Consider the following 6,000-nt stretch of genomic DNA (forward strand, 5'->3'; position numbering starts at 1 on the left):
TTCCTCGGTATGGCCATTATTTCCGGAATTAGAGACTCAAATATTTTAGGTACCCAAAAATTGGGGCTAGAAAAAAGTGCGCCGGATTTGCTGGATTTTTGCGGTGATTACTAGGGATGATGTGGGGATGCTACAGTTAAAAGGGCGGGCCTCTGAGTCGCTTCGTTCTCCTTGTGTAGAAAAAAGTCTGTTTTGGAAGGTCAAAATGACCATATTTTAGGTACCCAAAAATAGTGGTTTAAACTCTTCTCCCTCCGGAAATAATGGCCATATCGTCGAACGGGATGTATTATTTTATTCCCCCTTGACTTACTTCGGACACTATATCATGAAGATGGGAATCTTGAACACAAACTGATTATAGAGAAAAAATACCAAGGCTTTTAAACTTCTATTGCGCCTACATTCTCGTCGTCATATCTCCGTCGTATGTGTATTGACAACAAAGCTGGTAAATGAGGCAAATAGATCTCCACGAACTCTATATGTAGTATAAATGACTACTCTCTGTCCCCAGGCATATGGACGGTATCGGCCGATATATTAAAAAAGAATGGTCATTTTGACCTTCCAAAAGAGAATTTTCGATACACAAGTAGAACGAACGGTCTCAAAGACTCGCCCTTTTCACTGTAGCATGCCTATATGTTTGTTTACTAATATTCACGAATAAAATCGAGCACAACCGTTGCAGTTTTTGTAGGCCTGTGCTCTTCTTTGTGCGTTTTTTATCCTTTGCAGTGAGAGAATTCTTCTTGAGACTGATTGTTTTTTGGCAATTAGCGTTTTTTTGTCTCATCTGGAAGCTCCTTTCTTTTAGTCTTTAAAAGATATATAAATTTTAATCATTATCTAAATAGTTTCATATTTATGTGGACATTTATTGTGGTAATAAGCGAATTGTCTGTTTCTCCTATTTCACATTCTCTGACATTTATTATCCTTGCAACTTACAAAATGTAGATTTCAAATTGGGCAAAAGATTTCTTTGAGATATGAAGCTGAAGTTCAAAATTGTGGCTATGTTGCATAGTGAAGTTATTATTTTGAATTGAATGTAATTATTTAATTCCATGATTATAGTGATACTAGTGGCTTGTGCTGCAAATGCTGCAAACTAAGTCCATAAGTAATTCAAATTAAAAGTTCAGATTTTCAATGAAGAATACCAGACATTTTGGAAGTTATTTGCTTCCATAATAGTGAAACATAACTCCCTCTGAATGTATTTTATGCCAAATACTTTTCCTTGAACCTATCCATGTTCATTTCTAGAATTTCATTGCGAAAACGGAAGTAACAATGGCAGAACGATCAGCGAATTTTTCATGTGGGATTAATGCAGTTGCTATTTCAGGTCATTGCTGATTGTAGATGAAAGTAAAGAAAATGTAAGGTTTATCATGCTTTGAACAAAAGACATAGCTTCTTGGTATAGCTGCTGCATGTTTCGTGAACTACCCTGAAATGTAGAAGGCAGAATCACTTTTTCCCACTAAGAGATCTTGCTGAGGTACCCAAAAATTGCTTTTTCTTGTTTATGTGTTTCATGTCTTTGTTGCATTGTTGACTTCAAACATAGAGATATTGCAGCTATAACATCGCTTATGTTTGCAGGCTGATTCCTTGGGTAGATGGTAGTAGCTGCTGGATTGCCTCACAGTGATGTTTCGTTCTTGTCGCAGACTGGTGTCATCATATTTGCAGCACAGTCCTCGTGACATGATACAGCTGGACACGTTAAGAGTTGCAATGTGAGGAGAAGTCAAGGTTGAAAGAGTGAGTGGTTTAGTTAAATAATACAAGCTTATTTCATGAAATGTATTAAACACTTTAATTGCACTGCAAATACTTGTGTATATGTACGTATGTATGTATGTATGTATGTATGTATGTATGTATGTATGTATGTATGTATGTATGTATGTATGTTTGTATGTATATGTATAAAGGAATAGAGGAGAAATAATTCTTAACAATATGAGACATACTGTATACGGTATAAAAGCTAATTTCATTGTCAATGATTTTCAGTACGGTATCCAATATCTTACAAGTGTTAATAGGAAGCTCATAATATAAAATGTTTGTCGTCATTAGGTCTAGTATTTCGTAAAGAGAAGGTGTTGAAGGAACTGATGATGGAGATCCAATGTGTAATGAATAACCTTCAGTATAGCGACTATAACATTAGATGAGTGGTGTTATAATTTTATTAAGGGATGTAGAAGCAGGATATATTTATTTGGGAAGGGAATCATTACCAGACAAAATGAAGATTAGGATTTACGTTTACAAATGACACTCAGTTTTGGAAAACATAGTCGATTTATTTTCTTTGTTACAAAGTGCCAGGTCACACAATCCAAGCAAGGGTGCAGCTGCCATTGTGGAGGAATTTTCTTGAGGTCCCTGTTGTGTAAATGACATGAATTTAGAATCAGGTGTAATTTTAGGAGTGGACACGTGTTTACAAATTGAAACATGTTCGGCCATATAAAAGCTGTTTGTAGCACTGTGAGTATGTCTGCTCTTTTCAAGACCGTAGAGTTGGTGAAGTGAGAAAACAAAACACAGGCATATGGTGCTCGTTACATTGCACGGACACTTATGTGCACGACTAGCAAGAATATTGCAATGAACTAAAACTGACCAAAATGCAATATATGCATTCTACAGAGACATTATGGTGTGATGCGAGAAAATATTTGGTGGCCCGTGCTAACGTGGTTTCCTGTGAGTGCGTAACCTTTTCAGCTGCACTTCTATAATACATAACAGTACTACAACATATGTTCAATGGTTTGGATTCTCATGCTCACAGTCGTTGGAAATAGCCCCCCCCAGCCTTACACACACCTGACATCTTCTGATCAACAACACTCTGAAGTTCTAATCTTTCACAAGTCTCATCTAATTTCTATTGTTTAAAAATACTACGTTTTTGTTTGATTTTTGTTTGTTCACTGAGGCTGTTTCTCTCAGTGCGTTTTGAAATTGTTTGGGCAGAAGGGACAGATGTGTTTGGAAACTTTGTTCGGAGTTTACGTCTAGTTTTCGTGGTGGTCATTAAAATACATAATCGCTACACTTTAGGAATGAAGACTTTTGTAAATCGATTTGTGACTACAGTGAATGGCATATGGTGACTGAGGATCTACCCGCACCTCTAACAGCCTGTGCATTGTAGACTGTCAGTAACCCGCCATTTTCTCGCTTCATGTCATAATGTCTCTGTATAATATTTTTTGTATTGGCAAAGAAAGTTGATAGGTAATATGAAGGAAAGGAAATGTTGATTTAATGATTTATGAAATGTTTACTTCAAGTACACTATGCATAGTTACAGAGTTTAATTTGTTATGGTGTCCCGTTATGGAGCAATAGTTCATATTGTGATGAAATGCTTTAATTACAAAGGAAAGCTCTTAAGCCGTGTTTCCACTTTTACAACTGTGCAGGAACAACGAGAGGGAAACCAGCGTTGCCAGTTAGGTACACACAAGGCGAGAGGCAGGAATAAAATGTGTTCGCACAAATCTGGGGCAAGTATGGGGCAACTACCTGCTTCTTAGCAGCTGAGTTCAGGTGTTGGATAGGAGCTGCTGTGTTCATTGTGAATATTTGGATAGTTCCGGTGCAGTTCGATTAGTTTATGGAATATTTTTATAGGTTATCTGTGTGTGAGAGAATGATGAACTGGTCTAATGAGAAAAGTGTAGAGTTCATTGAAGAACACAGGAATTATTCTTGTCTTTACCGAGCCTCAGAACTGAATTACAATGACCGTCAGAAAAGGGGGGAGGGATGCCAATCAATTTTTAGCAGAAAAGTATGACTTGGGAAGTAGAAAAGCAGCAACAACAAAATTAAAATTTTAACATCCTATTTTCATAGGCCTGACGTAGGAGTGAAGAAAACAGAATTAATTACTTAATTTACTTATTTATCCACTTATTACTCGACCAACCTTTGAGGAGGCCGAGACGTAAATGGGAGGATAATATTAAAATGGATTTGAGGGAGGTGGGATATGATGACAGAGACTGGATTAATCTTGCAAAGGATAGGGACAATGGGAGGGCAGCAATGAACATCGGGTTCCTTAAAAGCCATTGGTAAGTAAGTATTACTCGACCAAGGCGAGTGCAGCCGCGGGCTTAATGTGAACTATCGTGTTGCAGTATTACGAACGCAGGACTCCACTGGCCTCGGTCGAGTAATATTTATTTATTAATTTATTTACTTCCGGTATTCATTTATTAATTCATTTTTATTGACTTATTAATTTATTGATTTATTCACTTATTTACTTATTCACCTATTTATTTATTCATTCATTCATTAATTTGCTTATAGATATTTATTTATATTGATAAAATAGTGACAAAATAGAGACTAACAAAATTAAAATAATGCCATAATTTGGTGAGCTTCCCATCTTCCCATCATGATTCTGACTTCATCCCTTCCTGTATGATATTTGCTCATCCAAAATGGATGTCTTTTTCTTCGCTTCCGTTGTGATTGATCAGCAACAATAAAAAAAAAACAACTGCAGTGGTAACTACATACATTGTCAAGTGTTGATATTGCTCTTCGGACTGGATCCAAAATCGCAAAAACATGTGCACAAGAGAAACTGGAGTTTTAAGAGGCAACTGTTGTTGGCTCCCATTATTCCTACGCAGTTGCAAAAGTGGAAACGTAGTTTTAGAATTATCTGTCAGGAATGTTATCAAGGTCACTGCAAACCATTGTTTTTAAAATTAGGAATATTTTATTTACCTTTAATTGTAAGGAAAGGCAAAGATAAATGTTTAATAAATAATACTTATCATAGTTATTATACCAGGATAAATGAAGACATAACAAATATATTTTATATGTGAAAAGAGTTGATATTGTATGTCACTTAAATTTTGTAACAGATTACCTCTTAATATGGGATGTTTGCCTGATAATGTGTTTAAAAGTAAAATTAAGTCTATTTTAACAAAGCAATATTTGTATAATGTTGATATTTTTTAATATACATTTGAATATAAATGTTTGACTATGCCTGTATACTTTGTGTTTTATGACAATAAAACAAAATGACATGAAGGAGAAATGCTTTGTGTGAACTCTTTGCTTGGAAGCGATCAGCACTTTGTACTTAACAAGTGAGCAAACATAACATGCATTTACGTCATTGAGTTCATACCTTAGATTCACTCTTGTCACAACCTATTCACTCCCGAGACACCCAATGAACTCGTGTCACTCCCCATTCACTCCTGAAACACCCGATTCACTCTTGTCACTCCCTATTCACTCCCGAAACATCCAATTCACTCTTTTTTATGAAAAATATATAAAAAAATATAAATCAAAATTGAAAAAAGGCAAAAATAATATATATATTAAATATTATATAATATATTATAAATATTATAATTCATCCATGACATCGCCGAGACCCAAAGTGGACTATGAAAATATTCCCGTCGTCGTCGTCTTTGTCTCGTCGTCATCGAATTCATCTCGTTGTCGATTTCGTCTAGTCGTTGCCGTCCACTTTGCCTCTTCGCCGACGTCGACATCGTCTCGTCGTAGTTGACATCGTCCCGTACTTGCCGTCGACTTCTCGTTGTCATTGTCGTGTGCCTCGTCGTCGTCGACTTCGTCCCGCCTAATTTCGTCTAGGTGGCATTATCGACTTCCTCTCTTCGTAGTTCAAAAGTCATCTAGGTCTCGTCCTCTTCCACTTCATCTCGTCATCGTCGCCTACTTCGTCTCGTCTTCGCCGTCGTCATGTACTTCCTTTTCGTCGTCGACTTCGGCCAGGTTCCCTGTCCAGGACGCCGAGATCTATGTACAGGCCTCCGCTTTCAGGATTCCAGGTTGCGGGAAAACTACTTTGCGTTCCGGGTCCAAGACTCGCAAACCAGGATAAAGAACAACCGGTTCCGGTTAGGGTTCTGGGACAATACAGTCTTCCGGGTCCAGGACGAGTTC

At 37.0% G+C, this 6,000-nt stretch overlaps 1 protein-coding gene across 1 annotated transcript in view; it reads left to right on the top strand.

The window, feature by feature from the left end:
- Positions 1-4,600, top strand: part of LOC138702114 (cathepsin L-like peptidase) — a 161,625-nt gene extending 157,025 nt beyond the window's left edge. Inside the window, exon 10 of the mRNA XM_069829703.1 lies at positions 1,618-4,600. The gene's annotated coding sequence lies outside the window, so the exon portion shown is untranslated. The remainder of the gene's footprint in view (positions 1-1,617) is intronic.
- The last annotated feature ends 1,400 nt before the right edge of the window (positions 4,601-6,000 follow it).

The sequence above is a fragment of the Periplaneta americana genome, chromosome 6 (genome assembly GCF_040183065.1).
Source record: "Periplaneta americana isolate PAMFEO1 chromosome 6, P.americana_PAMFEO1_priV1, whole genome shotgun sequence".
NCBI classification, from domain to species: Eukaryota; Metazoa; Arthropoda; class Insecta; order Blattodea; family Blattidae; genus Periplaneta; species Periplaneta americana.